The sequence below is a fragment of the Notamacropus eugenii genome, chromosome 3 (genome assembly GCF_028372415.1).
Source record: "Notamacropus eugenii isolate mMacEug1 chromosome 3, mMacEug1.pri_v2, whole genome shotgun sequence".
Lineage (NCBI taxonomy): Eukaryota > Metazoa > Chordata > Mammalia > Diprotodontia > Macropodidae > Notamacropus > Notamacropus eugenii.
The window spans coordinates 309,856,821-309,877,624 of record NC_092874.1 but is presented as its reverse complement, the minus strand read 5'-3'; the positions used below and the strand labels follow the sequence as shown (position 1 = coordinate 309,877,624).

At 50.0% G+C, this 20,804-nt stretch overlaps 2 long non-coding RNA genes across 2 annotated transcripts; one reads left to right on the top strand and one right to left on the bottom strand.

Annotated features, from left to right (window-relative positions):
- Positions 1-5,165: 5,165 nt before the first annotated feature.
- LOC140496609 (uncharacterized) lies at positions 5,166-6,987 on the bottom strand. The gene is made up of 2 exons (XR_011964340.1): positions 6,824-6,987; positions 5,166-5,544 (listed from the first exon to the last, which is right to left on the bottom strand). It is a non-coding gene; the product is annotated as an uncharacterized lncRNA (long non-coding RNA).
- A 127-nt stretch (positions 6,988-7,114) lies between these two features.
- Positions 7,115-13,996, top strand: LOC140496608 (uncharacterized). Its single transcript, XR_011964339.1, has 4 exons — positions 7,115-7,166; positions 8,502-8,688; positions 9,017-9,241; positions 10,306-13,996. It is a non-coding gene; the product is annotated as an uncharacterized lncRNA (long non-coding RNA).
- The last annotated feature ends 6,808 nt before the right edge of the window (positions 13,997-20,804 follow it).

Genomic DNA, 20,804 nt, shown 5'->3' with positions numbered 1-20,804 from the left:
GGGGCCCCCCATTGGGGCCCCACCCCCAGGCCTTCCTGGGCAACAGGACCATGACTAAGCCACAGCTTCCAGCTCAGTCGCCTTGGGCCTCTGGGCATCTTTTGTTCCTGCTCTGGGCATTTCTCTCAGCCAGGCTGTGAAAATGGACTCGTCAGCGACCCTTTTGTGTGCTGGGCCTCTCCTCTCTGGTTCTCAGGCACTAGACAATGCCCTGGGAGGGATTCATGTCCCAGGAGCAGTGTTTGGATAATGCTGCCAAGGGAAGGTTCAGCGATTTCCCTCTGCATGAGTAGGAATGGTCCCAGCTCTGCCCCACACCGTCCCCCATAAAGGCCAGCAGAGATGGCCAAGCCCTAGAACCTCCTGGGGCCCAGAATGCCTGAAGCCCAGGCCCAGCCAGAGAAGAAACAGAGAGCAGTGTGGCCAGAGGCCCCAGGTTCAGATCCTGGCTCTGCGATTCAGTCTTTGTGACTCTGGGAAAGCCTTTGTTTCTTTGCTTTGGGTACCAGCCAATTGCTCCTGCTCCATGTAGAATGAGAAATCTGGCCCAGAGGGTGTCTGAGATCTTGCCCAGTTGGAGGACAGCCCCTGATACCATATTTAGCCTCTACCTGAGGTCTTCCTCATTCTGAACACCCTCCTGGAGTCACTTGGCATCCTCTTCTGGCCATATGGAGCTTGGAGTCCACTGGAAACCCCCAGATCTTTTTCAGATACACTGCTGCATAGTTCTGCCTTCCCCCTTGTACTTAGGAAGCTGATTTTTTCCTAAAACTCAGATCTGACCATGTCACACCCCCATTCAATAGACTCCTGTGGCTCCTCCAGGATCAAATACAAAATGCTGCGCTTAACATTTGAAGCCCTTCATAGGTTGTCCCCCTCCCGGGGCCACAAACAGCAGCCTTTGTGTCTCACTCTGGGCCTTCTCTCTGGTCTTCAGTCCCCCTCCTGTCTCATTGCCAACCTCCCTGGCTTTCTTGAAGTCCCAGATAGAGCCCTGCCTTCTAGAGGCAGCCTGTCCCAGCCCTCTTCATCACTTACTATTGATCCTGTACATGACTCCCTTTGTTAGACTTGTCTGCCCACTGTTTCTCCATAAGATCGTGTGCTCCTTGAGGGCAGGAAATGTCTTTTGCCTTTTTCTGTATACTCAGTACTTAACACAGTGCCCGGCACTTAGTAGGGGCTTACCAAATGTTGATTAACTGGCCCATATCCCGCACTAGGTCACAGAGACAAACCATGATGGCCCTGTGTCCAAGGGGCTTAGAACCTGCTGGGAGAATACTAAAGCGTATCCCAGGCCCAAAACCTTCGTGTCAGGAGCTCAAATGCTCATAAGGACTGAACAGGTCAGGGAATGTGAAAATGCCCACTAGATCAGGCATATCTGTTTGTTACATGTGAAGGAAGCGCCAGAGGAAGATCCGAGCTGAAAGAGAAGCCCCTGAGAGGAGAATCCACTCGTTCGGCTTCTGTCTCCTCTACCAAGGACTTGGGGGGAAGCCAAGAAAAGGAGCTGACCAGAAGAGCTCCCAGAAGGTTTTGCAGATACGTCACCTTCCTGTGTCCTGGATGAGCATGCCGCTGTGGCAGCTTTGGAAGCTCGGAAAGGCGGGGAGAGATGCCCAGAGAAGGGAATTCATCCTGGCTTCCACAAAAGACATGAGTCTGTTTGTCGTGAGCCAAGGAGTCTGGCCCCCGGAACTAAAATGTATCATCAGAGGCATGGTTTGTGCACAGCCAGAGAAGAACCATCCATCCTGATGACCTTCCTGCCATATTACAGCTTCTTTTGCCCATCTGCCACCCATCCTAATTCTTCATGTACTTCCTATGACTTGAACCACACGACCACTATGGGGGATTCTGGGAGTCTCAGGGTGTCTCCCTCCTATGGGAGGAGGCCCCACTGCCCATCTTCACTGTCTGCCCCAGACCCATGTACCGATAGAGGTGCTCTCTGGGCGCAATTCAAGTCACTCCAACCTGACCTATTTGAACAAGCTATCAAAGATGAAAAATGGAAAATGGATGGAAAAAAAGCACACAGACACAGAAGGGAATAATTTCATGGAGAAGTTTAGCTGTACACCCAACCAAGGGATTCTTCACAGTCACAGAAAACATCCAGAGCAGAGACCCAGGGGAAGAGGAATTTCCTCTTACAATAGTCTCAGAATCCTCCCTTTTGTGGACCACATTGCATCAAGCCCTGGAGTTCTGAAGAGCCTACTAGACGGTAAATCAACCAATAATCATTTACTGAGCACCTACTGTGTGCCAGCCTGTTAGGTGCTGAGGACACAAGTACATTCAAATGGAGGTGACGAGGACACATATAAGTGCAGAATTAATAGAAACTTTTGTGGTTGTTCAGTTGTTTTTCAGTCATGACCCCATTTGTTTGTTTTTGGTTTTTTGGCAAAGAGACTGGAGTGGTTTACCATTTTCTTCTCTAGTTCATTTTAAAGTTGAGGAAACTGAGTCAACCAAGGCAAAGTGACTTGTGCAGATATGAACTGGGGAAGAGGAGTCTTCCTGACTTCAGGCCTGGTGTTCTATCCATTGTACCACCCAGCCACCCCAATATAAAATTAATGTACACCAAGTGGGATAAATCCAGTGTAGAAGGTGGGACTTGTCTGGAATGTCACAGATCTTCTACCCAAGTCTCCCCACCTCTGTGCCATATTTGGTTTCTCTTTGGGGTCATGATTTTAAAGCTGGAAAGCACCTTAGAGGCCATTCCATCAGATGCCTTCCTTCTGTAGATGAAGCTACCTCCCATGACAGGCTAGGCTCCCCTCAAATGACTCCCCAATTGACTATGTGTAGGTCCCAGACATGGCAAGAGGCTTCAGGTGACGTCTTGGGTCTTGCTTTGAGGATGGTGACAAGAAAGGAAATACAGTCTGCTGCACATACCCAATCTATGATCAATCGGCAAACATTCAGTGCCTGCTGTGTGCAGGACCCTTGGTTAGGGATGGAAGAAGAAAGGCAATGTTGGAGCCAGAGAAGCTGGGTTCAAACTTCACCCTGTTACTGCTTGTCTGCCTGGGTGACTTAGACAAGGGACCTGCCTCTACATTCCATCATGTTTCTATATTGGGCACCTTACAGTTTTCCAAGCTTCCCCTGCCCCCAACCACCTTCATCCTCATAGACAAGTCCTACACACCTCACTCTCCCCACTCCCCAGAAACTCAGAAGTGGAAACATTGGCCAGGTTGGGGGGTGTCTCAAGAGCCAAGGCTGGATCCCAATCCTAGGATCTGGGAGAGTGGAGGGATTGGCAGAAATCAACTCAGCTCCACAAATGGGATACTGTGACTTCGAGAGCCAAGGTAGTCAAGACTCTGATAGGCTAAAGGGTCTCCCCAGGAACCCAGGATTTGAACCCAGCTCTTATGTTTCCAGTGCCACATTTGGGCCTGCCCAGCCTGAGGAGACTCCCTTTGGGAATCAGGCTGTTGTCCACTTGGTTTGCCCAGGGCAGTTCCCATTGCCAGGTGTGGTCTCAGAGGTGTCCAGGCCACTGTCTCTGGGAGCCGGTGGGGGCTGAATGGAAGGAATGTCAATAAGTGAAGGAGGGGAGGGAGGCAACCCAGGGACCTCAGACAGGGCATTTCTCACATTGAGTTCCCTGTCTGCTCTGTGTGGTTTAAAGACCCAGAAGGAATCCCAGCCAGGCCACCATTCTCCAGACCAGGGGCCTCTGAAAACCTGGGGCAAGTTTGAAAGTGGCCTGGGTTAATCCCTACTCCTGGGGGAGTGGGGCGCTGAGGTCAAGGGCACTGAGGCCTTTGGATACTGCTGGGCCCTTGTCTTAATCCTCAGACATAAAGCCATTGGGCTCCTCAGTGGGCCAGTTCTGGACCTGAACCACCTGCTGGAGCTAACTATGGGAAAGACCTTTGCTGCTGGTCCCCTCTCAGAGCTCCTCAGCCCAGCTGGTCAGGGACCTGTCCACCTACTCGACCAGCTACCTGACTGCCTGTCCTCCCACCTTTCTGCCCACCCAGGGAGTGGGGGACCCTTTAACCAAACCTCTCACTTTAGATAAATTCATACCCTGAGAGGACTTGCCCCTTCTCACCAAGGGGATCAGGAGAAAAGCTAGGATTCAGCCCCTGCTATCCTGAGCCCCACTCATTGACTCTAGAGACTATTCAATTCTTTCCCCTCACTTTACAGATAGAGAAACTGAGGAACCCTAGAGAGGGGAGAAGGATGTTCCTAGGCTACAGGCTCAGTGACTTTTCTTGGAAGACTCAGGTGAGCAGGTTGAGTGGAACATGGGTCAGATTTTTAGTCACAGGATCAGAGACTGGGGCTCAGAAGTGACCCCCCAGAAGCAGATGGAAGACCCAACCCATAATGAAAGATGCTACCCACCTCCTGACAGAAAGCTGGTGTATTCCTAGTACAGCATTTCTGGATGTAGCCAGTGTGGGAATGTGTTTTGCCTGACCATGAACTTTTGTTATGAAGGTTCCTTCTTTCCTTCCTTCCTTTCTTCCTTCCTTCCTTCCTTTCTTCCTTCCTTCCTTGCTTCCTTGCTTCCTTGCTTCCTTCCTTCCTTCCTTCCCTCCCTAGGCCCTTTGCTCAGGGCCCCCTCAGTCTTTACAGTGGCCTCCATTTCTTCATTCATAATTCCCAGGACTCAGCATCGGATTGAACCCCAGGAGCCATTTAGCCCAATGCCCCCATTTTACAGAGCAGGGAAGTGATTTCTCTGAGACAGCCTGGTTAGTGACAGAGACCACATTGGGCCCCAAATCTTCCTCACTTTTGACTATGTCACAGTCAGTGGTTTTCCTGAGAGTTGTAGATGGGTTAGGAGACCTGGCTCTGGGTGCCACCTCAATTAGCCACCCAATCTCTGAGTGCCTCAGTTTCCACATCTGTAAAATGGGGACAACAGTTGCTGGACTTAACACCATCATAGATTTAGACTTGGAAGGGACCTTTGAGCTCATTCAGTCCAACTCCTAATTTTACAGAGGAGGAAACTGAGGCTGAGGATGTGAAGTGACTTGTCTACAGTCACACAAGGAGTCATTGGCAAAGCTGAGATTTGAACTCAAGACCTCTCCCTCCAGAGCTGGCTGTCCAAGGGCTTTAACTTGTTAAAAACAAAACAACAACAACAAAAAAAATGACTTAGCAGCACACTGTCATTTTGTGGTTGGTTAAAATACAACTCTTCTTTTTACAATCCCATGGGGCACAATCAGGAAATGAAGCGATCTGCTCCTGGTCAGCCACGAACTTGGCCTGCCCTCTAGGCCTCAGTTTCCTCCTTTGTCACAATGAAAGTCTTGGTTGTGTGTGTCTCCCTCTCATTCATCAAAATCTTCACATAACTATTTGTTCTGGTGTAGACTAGGATGTGCCGTGGGCTTTGTCAAACTCCAATCAGCACCTAAGCTCAAGGTGACAGCGTGTTCTGGTGGTCTCACAGCCCAAGCCCCAGGTTAGAATCCAGGGCTTGCTCATCTTGGATGCTTTCTGCACCATGCAAAGTTTTAGCATCTGTAAAATAAAATCTGTATCAGTGAAAAGTCCTTTGCAGGGTGTTGGGACCTCGAGGCTTCTGACAGGATTCCATACTCTCCTCCCTAGTCTCTCAGACACCTATGCTTGCCACTCTCATTCTCTCCCATGCTCCTACTCTACCCATACCCAAAATGTCCCAAGTGATGCCATTTTAGGTCCCCTTGTCTCTACTCACCCCACCACCACCCTAGTCCAGTACCTCATTGCCTTTTACCTAGACTATCACAATTTCGTTTCTTTATGCATCTCCCTTGGCTCCAGTTTCTCTCCTCCCCAATCCATGTTCCACTTAGCTGCCAAGGTACAGCTGTTACTCCCTCACTCCTTTGAGCTACCTTAATTAGCTCCCTACTGAGATGAAATACAAAGACAAATTCATGTGTGTGTGTGTGTGTGTGTGTGTGTGTGTGTGTGTGTGTGTGTGTGTGTGTGTGTGTGAGAGAGAGAGAGAGAGAGAGAGAGAGAGAGAGAGAGAGAGAGAGAGAGAGAGAGAGAGAGAGAGTGTTTGGGAAACTTCTACCTCTCTAGGTCCTTTGCCCCAACTCAAATAATCTAGGACCTTCAATATCTGACACTCCTCTGCCACCACACTGCAGTCACCACCTCCCTCACAAGCACACAGGTTCACAAAGCATATAGAATGAATAGGTTTGCTATAAAGCAGGGAACAAAACAAAGTCAGAACTCCTAGGAATCAACCACACCTGCCAATAAGCAGTGTACAGTCTCAGTCACTTGCAGCCCATGTCGGATAGGGCCCCCACTTCACCTGCCTCTTACCAAAGTTGTCACATCCCCTGCATTACTTGGCCTGCAGGTCTCCTCAGCTCCCAGCAGAAAGGGCCTTTTAGTGTTCACTCAACCTGATATTAGAGGGATATTATAGTCCCTGGTGAGACTCCCATCAGTCCCCGTGCCAACCTATTTCTTTGTCCAATTACTTTCCTCAGAGGCAGAGAGGAGAATGTGACCACATACTCTCACCCTAGGGAAGTGTCCACAAGAACCCTACTCTAGGTCTTCTCCACACCTTGGGATCTTATACCCTTCTGATCTCCACCCTAGCCTCAGAAGCCCTAAGGGCTCCTAAAGGTCTCTCAGTAGATCTAGGAGTGATGGAGGAGGAGAGTTTCCTCATCCTCTTCCCATCCATGGATCTTTGTGAGTACTTTCTCTCCCATGGTATCTGGGGCAAGGCATTGACAAGAAAGGTCAAGGGGCTCATTGCAGATATGAAACATTAAGGTGTACCCACCTGCCCTCCCCAATCTCCTAATTGGGCTTCCTCTTCTGATTCACCCTAACCAAGGGAGGAACCATCACTCAGAATGCTGGCACTCAAACTGGGCAGCCTGAGGAGAGCTTTAAAATCATGTGAGCTGGGGATCAAGGTGATGGACAGCATTGGGGTTGAGGAGGATCATGGTACACACACACACACACACACACACACACACATACACACACACACCACAACCAAAATGACATCACAATGTTGGGGTCAAGGTATAGTGCATCTGGTTGTGGCTGATCAGACCCATAGGAGCCCAGAAGGCTCTCCCACAGGCTGGGCACAGATCACCCAAATGAACATTCAGGTAGGGATGGCTCCAGATGTGCGCATCTGTTTCTTTTCAGCTTCTGCAAGTCTCCTTCTTTGATGCTGGGCGACCCTGTGCCAGTGTCTCTCCTGTTATGCAATCAATTCCAAAGTTCTCTAGAGAAACTTTGGGAATGTCCTTGTGTCTCTTTTTCTGACCTCCATGTGAGCTTTTGCCTTGTGTGAGTCCTCCATAAAAGAGTCTTTTTGGCAAGCATGTGTTTTGCATCCAAACAGCCCATCTGTCTGGAGTAGAACTTGAATGTTTGGCAGTTCAGTTCAAGAAAGGACTGCAGTATCTAGGACCTTATCTTTCAAGGTGATCTTCAGAATATTCCTAAAACAGCTAGTTAAGTGGTGGCTGGATTTGAACTTCAGATCCCCATTAGAATTCCATTAGAATCAGATGCAGAGGTAGAAATGATCATAGTCAGTAGCTGGTCTAAACCATACCTGATTAAGAATCCCTTCTGGAACTCCCCTAACAAGTGATCACCCCACCTGTGCTTGAGAACTTTCAAGGAGGGTTAGCTCACTGCCTCCCTAGGCAGCCAGGGCCACTTTAGGATATGATGGTTTTCCTGACAGGAAATCTCATTTTGCCTTTTTGTAGCTTTCCCTTCACACACACCCTCCGCGAGGCACCCTGCCCCTCCCCCCCTCCCCAATGCTCCTGGTCCTGCCTTCCCAGGCCTCAGTACACAGTATTAACCCCTTTCCCATATAGAAGCTCTTGTAATCCTGGAAGACAATCGCTCCATCCTTCCCACCTCAACTCATTTCTTCAGGATAAAAAGGCTCCTCCTGGCACACCCTGGAGCCCAGCCTTCTCCTGCTCCTGCTTCTAAGGGTCACAGACCGACCTGGCAGACCCGTGGTATCCTCGAGCCAGACTAACCTTTCTGGTACAGCTGAGCCCTGCCATTTTGAGGGAATACACCATGCCCTTTCTCTTCCTCTCTCAGAAATGACCCCTGGGTCTCTCAACCCCATTTCAAAGAAAGGATCATTTTAAATGAGTCTGAGAAAGGAACATCCCTTGTTGGACCACCTGTCCTGATTTGGGTCTCAGCAGATAGGATCACCATGCTGGTTCACAGACAACAAGAAGAATCCCCAGCTTTTCATGTGAGCTAACGTGGTGGGCTGAGGCCAGAAACCTGATCTTAGAGTCAGACGATTGGACTCAAATCTCCTCTGCTTCTTTATAGACCCTTTGACCAGATGGATAAGGGGGATTTGGGCCCCCAAGTCCATCCAGCTCTTCTGAATCTCCCAAGAGAAGCTCCCAAAGCCATAGTCCTTGGGAACATCTTTTCCTCCTCTCTTTCAGATTCCTCCCCTATCAGAAAATTGGATCTGAAGAAGTTTAAGTTCTCAGGGTCCCAGCTTTGAATTTCAGAATCCCACACTCCCTTCCTGGGAGTTCAGATCACAGACAAACTCTACTCCAACAAAGCAGTGCCGGGAAACAACATGAAGGAGCTGAAATCTTGGAGCTGGGCAGCAACAAGGCCTGGGTATTATAGCCCAGCCCCATTCACCCTTTATTCTGTGCCCTCAGAGAAGCCCTGGGGCCCCTCTGAGACTCAGAGCCTGGCTGATTTAGGGGATCAAAATGAATGGACAACTGGAAGCCAGATGTTGTTGTCCAGGGCCTGGGAAAGGGGGGTTGTGGGCTGCCTCAGTGAGAAAGCTCCTTCGTTCCTGGCCTCTCCAGTGTGGTGAGATGGGCCTGGCTGATTCCCGGCACGTTCCCTATGGGGGGGTTCCCAAGCTCCCCACATGGTGGTCAGGCCTTTCGCTCTGCATCTTCCCAAGTCCCAAAAGGCTGTATCACAATGACAGGAACCTTCTGGTGTGGTTACTGCCTGCTGACCCTGAGCTCATCGCTGGCTGAGCCACCAAGCTCTCCGTAATCACAGGCCTGGCCCACCACATGCAGTAGCCAGGCTCTTCCTGGGAACATGAGCCAGTCAGTAAGACCCACATTCAGGATGTTGCCCTGATTCCATTGAGACTTCGAAGTGGTCCTGAGAGGGGGCAGGTCTTGCTGTTTGGGAGTCCCGAGAGGTAAGAAATGCAAAAGTCATGACCCCCGGTGCAGATGGGGAGACCAAGGCTTGGATTGGAGTGATTTGGCCAAAGCCTGGGGCCTTGTAGGGGTGGGTCAGACATACCCAGTCCTCCTCTCTAGTGATGTTTGATCCAAAGAAGAGAATACTTGAATGAATGAATGAATGAATGAATGAAAAGGTATTTGTTAAGCACTTCCCATGGATCAAGTAGTGTGCTAAGCACTTGGCACTTATACAAAAGAGAGACAGCTCTCCTTGCCTGCCCTCAGAGAACTCATACTATAACGGGGGGATATCAGGCCCATTCTGTCTCCCAGTACTTGAAGAATTAGCCCCAAAGGTCAGGCACAGGAGCAGGGGTGCCACTGTTCAGACTGGCTGGCCTCAGCCATATATATGAAAATTGTCCTAACAAGATGCTTTGTCTGGGACTGGGTCATTTCAGGAGGCACCCACTCTCCCTCCTGGATGACCACTTGTCATGAATATTTCCAAGGTGTTCCCTGCCAAGGGAATGTCTCTGCCAGCTCAGACCAGACTCCTGAATGAGCCTGGAGCTGGCAGGTCAGAAATGAGCCCGGGTCCTCTGACTGCTTCTCCAGACCCCTCCAATAGACCAGACTACCCTCAGCAGGGACAGCAGTGAGCTAGTGGGGCCAGTGGGGATCGCAGGGGGTTCTGCCTGGCCTGGATTGAAGCTGGGGAGTCCACAGGGCATCGAGGGGGACACGTCTGATAGACATGACTCAGGAGAGAGACTGGGATCAGTTTAACAATTAAACCCAAAGGGATCATTGAGTTCAGAGAAGCAGAGACAGAAAGAGAGGCAGAGACACAGAGAGCCACACATTTAGAATGGACCGTGGAGACAGGGAGGGAGCAGTTTGGTGGATAGGAGAAGCAGGAGAGAAGAGCACCATAAAAACCTCAGGAGGAGAGAGGACCTGCGAGGAGGAGGAGGAAGGGGTGGCAGAGGAGGCAGCAGCTGCTGGGCCAGATGCTGTACAGAGAACAGGCAGGGGGAGGATGGAGGATAAGTCATTCTGCCTCACTTTTCAGGCTGTACCACAGGCGCTTCCTCTTAGAGATGGAGAAACCAGAGATTCAACATCACACAGCAGCTGAGTGTCCCAAGCAAACTGAGCTGCTGGCAGGATGCCCAGGCCGGTGCCCTACCATCTCCACAGTGGAAGCCTATAGGGGCAGGCAAGCGGGACCCTCTGAGACCTCCCTTCAGGACAAAGCTCTTGGGGGAAAGCCAGAGAAGGTAAAGAGGGATCAAACGGAAAAAATTCATCTTTACAACTGGTTCCTCAAGTTTAGGGGATTTACGTTGTTAGGTCGAAATCCACGTTTGATACAATTCAGGTCAGCTCATGTACCATGAGTGCCCACAGTGGGGCTGCCCTCCTAAGGCTGATCAGGGGCCAACCCAGGCTTGCCCTTGGAGAGCCATGGATTTGGGAGGACAGAGGAAGAGCAGGTGTGCATTTAGTCCTGCCCTCTGGGAGCTCTCAGGAGATTGAGATAGACACATGTAAGGGGTGGTGGTGGTTTGGTTTACTCACACAGGCTTCCCCAACCCAGATGCCAGACCAATTCATTTCAATCCTAGGCTTTAAAACCAGTGGTTCTCCACCTGTGGTCTGGGGACCACCTTTCAGGAAGTCTACTAAGCCAAAATGATTTTCATGATGACACTGACACTTTAATTTCTAATAGAGTAAATATTTGTAGATGCAGCTAACATGAACAAAGTTCTTGAGGGCGGGGTCGTTCATAATTATGGACCATGGAAAGGGGGTCCTGAGGCCAAAAAGTTTGAGAATCACTGCTTTAAACTAAGCGAGCAAAGTCCTTGGAAGTCAAGTGCTTTTGCACAGGAATTGGGAATGGGGTCATCTATAAACTATCAAGCTGGTTTAGAATCCAAATCATGGGAGAGATGGAGAAAGCAAGGCAGCTGGAATAGGTCTTGTGGAAGGCCTGCCTGGGGAAGCTGGGGAGGAGAGGCCTCTGGGTGAAGATCATCCCTTAGTCCTCTTCCCTCCCTACTCTGGTTGGAGGTTGACCTTGCTTTTATAGGACACACACAGCCCTGGGCAAGTTTCTTTTCGAAAAGAGACAGAAGAGAAACGGACCTAATCCTGCTCTCAGGGAGTTTATAGTCTTGGGAGGAGAAACTACGGAAGAGACAAAGGAGGCCTGCCCTTGGGGAGCTCAAAGTGTGAAGGAGATAGTAGGCTAGGGTCCTGCCCTCAGGGAATTCCCTGTGTACTGGGGTTGAAGATATTCCTGATAAAGGCCCCAGAAGGGAAAGTTTGTGCTGAACCTCACTCCTCTGATAAGCCTCCCAGCTATGATAAAATGGAGCACTAGGTAAAGCTATGATGAATATACCTAAAAGGAAAGGCATCCTCAGGTAGATTGGAATGACACAAGGGGACAGTCAGAAACCTGGGGGTACACGGTGAGGGGCCAGGAAGAAAGTGGGGTGAAAGCCACCCTGATCCAGAGTAAATGGGCTGCAAGTCAGCAAGTCTTGGCCCTGGACAAAGGGATTAGGACAAGCCCTGATGAGGAGGTGAAAGTGCTAGGGGAGAGAGACAGGTAGAGATACTGGGGAAGGCCAGACTGGGGCTCCCAAAAGCATGAAATCAGGTGGCCCTCTGCTGCTGTCCATGGACTCTGCCAAGAGGCAGAAATGAGGCAGAGGTGCTCAGGGGAGCCAGACTGATCCCCAAGGGTCTGCCTGGGCCTGGGAGGGCTGCAAAGGCAGTGAAGGAAGAAAGGGCTAGGGTGAGGTCACCAGGTGATAGAAGTGGGAGCCAGAGATTGCCCTAGTCAAGGCTGAGGGAGGGGGGCCCCATTTGGAATTTGAGGAGGTCAAAGATGTCCAGACCCCAGAGCCTATCCAAGAGTGTTAGGCATCCCACCTAAGCCTACAGTGGGGGCAGAACCTGGTCTAGAGATAAAGTCCCGGTCCAGGTCCTGAGACTGGAGCTAAGAATAAACAGGGGAAAATGAAACCATCCTCCTCCTAGTCCCCCAGACCCAGGTGAAGCCCCCACATCCCCTTGTGCTCCGTCTACTGTCAGTCTATTGTGGGTCTACCTACCTCGAGAGCCTCGACCCCCAGCCCATCCACTGCATAGCTAAGGAACTGATCTTCCCTAAAGTGTAGATGTCCCCATATCACCCCTACTCAGGAAACCCCAGAGGCTCCTTATCAATCATATCCAGGATCCAACATAAACTCCTGTCTGGCTTTCCAAGCCCCTTCCTCTCTGGAGCCTTCTCACCTTTCCTTCTTCTTGCCTGTCACACACAGAATACTCCTCCCCCCTTCAATGCAAGGACCCTGGCACCCAGCTGTTTTTCCAACAAGACCCTCCATTTCCTGACTCTGGGCTAGATTATTCTCCTTCCTCTCTGACACTTCCTCCCCTTGTTGTTTTCCTGTTGAGTCTACATTAGACTGAGAACTCCTTGAGGCAGGGGCTGTCCTTTGCCTCTCTTTGTATTCCCAGTGCCTGGCACACAGTAGGTACTTAATAAATGCTTCTTGCCTGGTTGACCTCTTGTATATTTTGTATGCATGGAGCTGTTTACACATTGTAATTCCCATTAGACTGGGAGCTCCTTGAGGGCAGGCACCTTGTCTTTGCTCTCTATTTATTCCCAATGCTTAACCATGGCTTGGTAACAGACTGACCGAGTGATCCTGTAGAAATACTCCAGGTTAAGAGAATGTAGAAGAGCTGGGGGCTTTCTTCACAAGGGACTAAGAAGCCTGGCATAGCCACTAAGGCTCCAAGACAGGATGGAAGAAATGAAGCAAGAAAATGATGAAAGTAGAGCTCTGGAGGAAAAATTTGGAAGAATGAACAGATTAGAACAGAAACTGTAAAACACGTCCTGGGAAAGGAGTCCCTGAGAAGCAGAAGGGAGCAAACAGAACTCACAGAAATCAACCACAAACTCAAGATGGAGAAATTAGAGCATGTGAGGAGGCAGCCAGGGGCTCTTGAAGTCACTTCTTCCACACTTACACCTGAGATCTGAGTTGTACTTCCATCATGGAATGTGACACAGCATGGGGAACAGGGCTCACAATCCTGATCCTTCCACTGACTCTGAGGAAGCTGGCTCTCCCAGAGTGGAGGAGGAAACCACTGAGTAGTCCTTTGCAGGACCAAAATAGGGTAGAACCAGAAGCAGAGAGGGGAAGGGGTCAGAAGGTGGATTTTGGCTTAACATATGTAGGGAAGGTCTTCTCAGTCATCAGAACTATCCAGCAATGGAAAGGGCTGCTTCAGGAGGCAGGTAGTGCTCCATCGTGTAAACTCAAATGATGAGTTGTAAGGGATGCTCTAGTGGGAGTTTCTATGAAGGCAATGCTTGGCGTGAGAGGCCTGTAAGGGCCTGACCAGGTCTGAACATACAGTGAGCTTAAGGAACCCATACTGGGTGACCCCTGGTCTGTGCATGAGCCCAGTCAGGAAGTGACTCAGGTCCTGCTTTGGGGGTCATGGCTGTCTGACCAGAGTGGGCTCTTGGCTGCTTGAACAAACAGCATGTGTGACACACACAGGCCCAGCCTCTGGGCGGAGAAGTTTCCACAGGAGCTCAGCAAACCACAGACAGGGCTGATGAGGCAGCAGCAGGAACCAGGGCTTCGCCCAATGAGTGTGGTCAGAAGCAGCAATGACCTGCTTCTATAGCTCTTCTGAGGTTAAGGAGGGAAGGAATGGGAGGAGGGAAGCAGTGGCTCAAGGGAAGGAGGGGAGGGATAGGAGCAGAAAACACAGCAAGAAGAGGAGGGGGAAGGGAAAGAGGAAAAAGCAAAGGAGAATGTGAGGGGGGAGGAAGAGGATCCAAGGTCATTCACCCAGTATTTCTTCTCTGGACCACAGCTTGGGGAAAAGAGAAGCCACACAAGAAGCTATTCCTCTGGGTCCCCAAGTCTGTGGCAGCAGCTGGATATTTGCATGAGGGCTCTACCCCTACTCTTAATCAATCAAATACACTAGGTATTGAGGAATTTTCCCATAACCTTATCACAATGTATGAACAATCTCTTCATCAACCTGAGGAGGTCATAGAACTTTTGACTGCTGGATGGAAGGCAGACAACATCACCCAGGAAACAGCTTGTGTTTGGATAAGAGGACTAGTCACACCTCTTGATTGGTCCTTTGAGGGAGGTCAGTTGGGCAGTAGGCCAATCCAATTCAATAAACATTTATTAAGTACCTACTATGTACTAGGTGCTGTGCTGAGTGCTGGGGATAGAATCAATAAAAAGAAAGACAATGCATGCCCTTAAGGAGATTCCAGTCTAAAGTGGGAAACAGCACATCAAAGGAGGTAGGGGAGGGGTTGACAGGACACCAGGGGGTCCCCGGCACAGGGGCATCTTGTTCCATGGAGTTGAAAGCAAGCAGGTGTAGAGTGAGCTGAGTCCAATTTCCACCCTCCATAAATGAAGGCATTGGGAGGAGTTCGGTACCTGGCCTATTACCCTCCAACCAGAAGGGAGAGCCAAGCAAGGGAAACTTCCAGTCCTAGGGGTGCCTGTGATGGAAATGTGGGCAGCTGCCCCTCTGCCCACTGCTTCCTAGCAATGACACAAGCACACAATCCTTGGGCTAGAAGGGACCTCAGAGTGTGACTGGTTCTTTTCACAGTATCTGTGACAAGTGGTTTTCTCACTCCAGAGACCCCCAGAAGTAGGGAAATTGCCCCATCCCAAGGCAGCCACTTCCACTCTGGGACAGCTCTGACATGGAGTCAAAATTGGCTTCTTTGTAACCGTCTCTGCTCACTAAGTTTACGACTTCATTTATCCCTATTAAATTCCATCTTAGGCGATTTCGTCCATTGACCTGGTCTGAGCCAACGCTGACACCCAGTGTTCCAGCTTTTCCTCCCAGTTAGGACAGATTTTCAAAATCTTCACCCAAGTTACTGATAAAAAGGTTAAATCTCACTGGGACAGATCCTTGGGGACATCTGTGAATGATCTTTCCTCGGACTGATATCAAGTCCTCAATGACTCCCATTTGGAAGGAAATGTAAATTCAGAGAATTCAAGGTTGTGCAAACCTAAGATTCTAATGTACTGGAGCTTGTTGGAAAACACTGGTGTGGTGGGTAGAGCTGGGCCTGGAGTCAGGAAGACCCAGGTTCAGATCCTCCCCCAGACTCTTCTTAACTACATGACTGTGGGTAAGTCCCTTCAACTCTTTAAAATGAGGACAGAAGTGCCTGCCCCACAGGGTTATTGTGAGGACTAAGCCCAACTGTGGTGATCAGGCTCTGCTTCTAAGGTTCTATGACATAATGACTTTAGGAAGGAATGGCTCCCTGAAGGGGTGGGGAGACACAGTGGGAAGAGCATTAGTGAGGGACGACCTCTTTACCTCTCAAGGCTCTTGGCACCTCTCTAAGACAAGGCACGGAAGGCGTTGCCCTGCATTAGAAGGGAGAGTTTCTTTACTGAGTCCAAGGTCTGGACTCCACACTAAAGGTCCTTTGCTGCTGAGGTTCTAAGACCTGGGTTTGAGACACTTATTGATGGTAAACTCGCCATGTCTCAAGTCAGCCTCTTTGACTTTGGAACAGCTCCTTGTGGGGATTCCCTGCATGGAAACCTAGTCTGACTTCAGCTTCCACTGCTCTTGGTTCTACGCTGTGGGCCAAATCATCCCACCTGACCCCTCTTCTACATGTCAGCCTCTCCTTTAGAGCTCTCGTTTGGCTTCGTCTTCTCTCTTTCACACCAAACACCCCTGCTGTCTTTGACTGATCCCATGGTCTCCACTCTCCTCCTCTGGAGACATGCTGATTCACCAGTGTTTTCCCCAGTCCCCAGTGCTCAGATGGACACATAGTGGTGAAGAAGTGGTCAGGAAAGGGTGAAAGCTACAGGTCTCATCACCTCCCTAACTCTAAGAGTGAGAAGGTGACCATAAGCCAGGGAAAGAAGTGAAGAAAAAGCATTCCCAGAGGAGAGAGGTCATAGTGCACAAAAATTCAGTGTGATAGAAAGCTGCAAGTAGAGGGACTGGGATGCCAGGGTGACACCTCGTTACAATAAGTATCTTCTGTCAAACCCTAGGGAAATGGAGTGACCTCTCAGGTCCATGTCATTCTTTCCTTTCTTGCTTTAGGGAGTTTATATCACTGTCCAGTTGTTTCAGTCATGTTTGACTCTCTATGGCCCTATTTGGGGTTTTCTTGGCAGAGATCCTGGAGTGGTTTGACATGTCCTTCTCCAGCTCATTTGACAGATGAAGAAACTGAGGCAGAGTGAAGTGACTTACCCAGAGTCACACAGCTAGTAAGTGTCTGAGGCTGAACTGAACTCAAGTTTTCCTGATTCCAGGCCTCTATACACCTAGGGAATTTATAGTAATAGAGAAATTAGGAGTACAATTACAATGATTCTGAGGTCCCAGATAGGAAAACTCCTAACATTTCAGCAGAGGCTGGACTCTCCACCTTAATTTACACTGGGATTTATCTAGAGTTAACTTCTGGCCTCTGTGATTGAGGCACAATTCAGAGTCCTGGAACTATCTGAGTAAAGAAGCAGGCAGGATGTCTTAGAGTTTCTGTTATTAGCCAGCTAGGTACAAGCAAGGGGGGTTGGGGAAATAAGTTTTTGGTTAGATGTTTCCTCTGTGTTTGGGCAAGTGAGTAAAGCTGGTGGTGCAGCCCAAGTCTTCTGCACTGAGAGTCCTTGAGACCACTGGGCCTCCTCAGGTTTCTCGACCCCTTCAAAGTCCTACTTCTTCCTTCTCCTTTTGCAGATTGTCCTGTCTTGGCTCTAAGCCCACCCCTGCTTTTACACCATCTCCTTGGGGCATGACTACATCATCACTCACCCAATCAGAACAGGTTTCCTGTCATACCTACTTCTGATTGATTCATGCAAATGTAATTGCTTTCAAGTGAGGTGACACAATCAATACCCCCCCCTACACACACACACACACATCAAGCCACCAAACTAAGAAATTTGAATTATATCTGTGCTCAGGGAAGAAGAATGAGGAGAAGGAGGATGAGGGAGAGAAGAGAGAAAAGAAGAAGGAAAGAAGCAGAAAGAAGAAGAGGGGGGAGGAGAAAAAAAGGAGAGGGAGGAACAGATCTTTCTTTTCTCTCTTCCATTTGTCTAGATTCACACAGATAGCCCATTTTCCTCATTTCTCACTCACTCCTTTCCCCTCACAATTTGGCTTCCCACCTTCCTGCCTTACTGAAGCTCACTGGTGACCTTGGCTAAGGTGATCCATGGCTAGAGCCAATGACCTTTCCTTCTGTCATCTCATCAGTTTCTACCACATCTGGATGAGCCTGCTGAGATGTCCTCTCCTTCTTTCTCTTCAAGAACACAGCAGTCTCCCAGGTCTCTGTTACATTTATGACCATTGGTTCATCCTCCTGTTGCTCTATGTCCCCCAAAGGACATCTCCTTTGTCTCTCCCCTCTCTCCCCAATGGCTCCCCAATGGAGATCTTCTGAGCTCCAGTCTGCTCTTAGTCGCCTGGGATGTAGGACTCTCTCCCTTGGGAAAATGTCATTTTGTTCCTGAAGGGAGGGAATACTGAATCTCCCCCAAGGGCAACCCCCCTAAGGTGTCTGGGGGCCAAAGCTGGGAATAGGGATGTGGTGGAGATGCCTGTCACTCCTCTCATGTGTTCCCAGTCTTCTTTCACCAACCTGAAGCAGGACTGACATTGTCTGCTTTTTCTCTCCAAGCTGGAAGCCAGAAGCTCCCAAAGCATTGCTCAAAGCTGAGATTTGATGCTTGAAGAGTGAAAAATAAGACCCCAAACTTGATGAGCCCCCAAAGGGGACAGTCTGAATCGAAACTCTCAACTCTCACTAAGTCTGCTTCATTCCCACATAGGGCAGGCCCTTTATCTCCACCAAAAAGGAGAGGATTCATACCAATGGATCTTGGGACAAGGGTTATACCAGTTACACAGAACATGAAGCAGGGAGGGGCCTGAGAATAGGGGATGTCAGAACTGGGAAGGAACCTAGAACAGGGAATGGCAGAGCTGGGAGGGGCCTGAGAGCAAGGGATGACAAAGCTAGGAGGGACTCTGGACATAGTTTCCATCTCTTAGTTTTGCTGCTGAAAAAAAGAGTCCCAGTGAGAAGTATGAGCCGCCCAAGATCTCATAGGCCTAGAATCTCAGTCTCCCAGATGTCAGCCCTAGTCCTGCTTCCCTCCCATCCCCTCCCCTTTGGCCAGACCCACTCTGGGGCCCCTGAATCAGCCCACAGTCCATCACCGTCTCTGGTGTCAGAAGAGCGAGTGTGTCTGTTTGTTGCTTTAGGCAGCCCAGGAAGGCCGTGGGGAGCTTGGGGTGAGGGGGAGGATGGGGTGGGGTGGGACAGGGGGGCCCAGCAGCTTTCCATGGCCCATGGGTGACATCAGCTTTGGTCAGGACTTCTATTTATTTTGGTTCTAAGTGTGGTCCTAAGCTTCTGATCCCTTTGATCTCCCTGTCTGGGAAAGTCCATAGCAGACAAGGAGTCAGAGGGCAAATGCAGAAGGGCCCCCACCTCCAGGCCTGGACTCTTTCCCTTTCCTGGAGTCTGCAGTGTACCCCCGGCATTATCCACACCCCTTTCTTTGGGGCAGCGGCCAAAGCCAAATCCGCAGCTGAGTTCTTCGATTGGGATGTGGGGTTCCTGTGGTTGGGGGTAGCTGGCAGCTGGCCTGGCTCCTGATGTAGCCAGAACAGCCGCTGGCCCCACCCTCAACCTCCGGAACACAGCCTGATGCCAGCGCCAGATCCTCAGTCACTTCCAGTGACTGAGTGTGACCCTGGGTAAGTCCTTGACCCTGCCTCAGTTTGTCTATCCCACGATACTATGAATAGACTGGAGAGATGACCTAACATGATTTTCCCCAGCTCCAATAGCCCCCGTTCTCAATCGTCTCCCAATTCTAACATCTCATGTTCTGAGCCCTGCTCTGACCTCCCCTGTACTCAGGCCCCTCCCAGCTCTGACGTTCCTACTCTGCATTCTAAGACCATCCATGAAATTTCCCCAGCGACCTCTTCCAGGAACCCTTCCTGATAAAGCCAACATCTGAGTGGTCAGGCCCATGTCTTCCATGGAGCTGATTACCCCTTCTTCTTTCCCTCCATCATTCTGGGTGATCCCTTCCTATCTTACTGGAGTCTCATCAGCATCTAAAGTCTGGATCCAAGACCTTTGCCAAGAGTGGTGCTGACATGGGAGCGGGGATGGGGGTGCTCCAACCTGGCTCTGGGGACTGAGGGGAAGGAAGGTGGCATTCTACAGACCTAGTTTGGGGTCACCTGTTTCTGAGGCAGCATAAGGGGGCCAGGTCACTTTCTATTCCCCTGGGATGGTCACTCCTCAGGATCCCATCACTATCATGCATTGATGGGGAGGGGCAGCTTCATGGCAGAGGGAGGCCCTCCCCCGGGGCTCACCTGCCCATGCATGAAGCAGGATGATGAGGGAGGGAAGACGTGGTTTGAACCTATTTCTGTCTCTTAGACGACCACCAGTCAGCTTCCTTATCTGTAAAATGGGGCTGTCCCAGGAGTATTGCCTGGCTCACCACGTGCACATCTGAGTGGCCTTCAGAGCAGACGTGAGAGCCCTTTATGGGGTCAGGCAGGGACCCTGTGACTGTCACACTCAAGCTGGCAGAGGAGCAAACCCCAAGCATAATAAATACTTTCTTCTGCTGCGTTAACTAATGCAGCACCATGCCTTCAATTAGCGAGGCCATCCGGTCAGCAGGAAACACTGCCTGGAATCCTGGTGAGCTATTTACCTGAGAACGAAGACGTCTGTAGGAAATTGAAGTATCCAAGATTTTGTCATTGAAAGTCAGGGTGGGGAAGAGGCTAGAATGACAGAGCTGGGAGGGCCTTAGAACTGGGCTTGTCAGGGTTGGGAGGGACCTGAGAACTGGGGATGTCAGGGCTGGGAGGGACTTTAGAACAGGGGATGTCAGGTCTGGGAGGGGCCTCAGCAGGGGATGCTAGAGTGCTAGTAGTATCAACATCCACAAAGCTGCCAGCCTGGAGGCCTAGGGTGGGGAGTTACTGCTTTGTACTCTCAGAGTGGCCATCACCTAAATAATAATGATTTTGGTCACTCCAGGCATAGCCTTGTCAAGTCCGTAGAAGGCTCTCCACGTATTCCTCACAACAATGTTAGGGTATCATTATACAGATGAGGAGACTGAGACTCTGAGCTACAGTTGCTTATCCTGGTCACATCATTAGAAGGTACCCTCAGCAGGATTCAAATCTGTGTCTTCTTGACTCTTGAATAGGGGTCTCTCTGGCAATGAGCCCCTGTATCTGATTCATACTCAGCATTAAAGTGGTCTGTGAACAGAGTTCTCAAGTGGATGCTCCCAGAATTGGCCACCCATGAGTTCTAAGTTCAGGAGGACCAACGTGCCTAGAGACAAATGATCCCATGGACTCCACTTTTCAGAATCCCTAGGGAAGCCTCAGGTGGGTGTAGATAATTGGTGACAT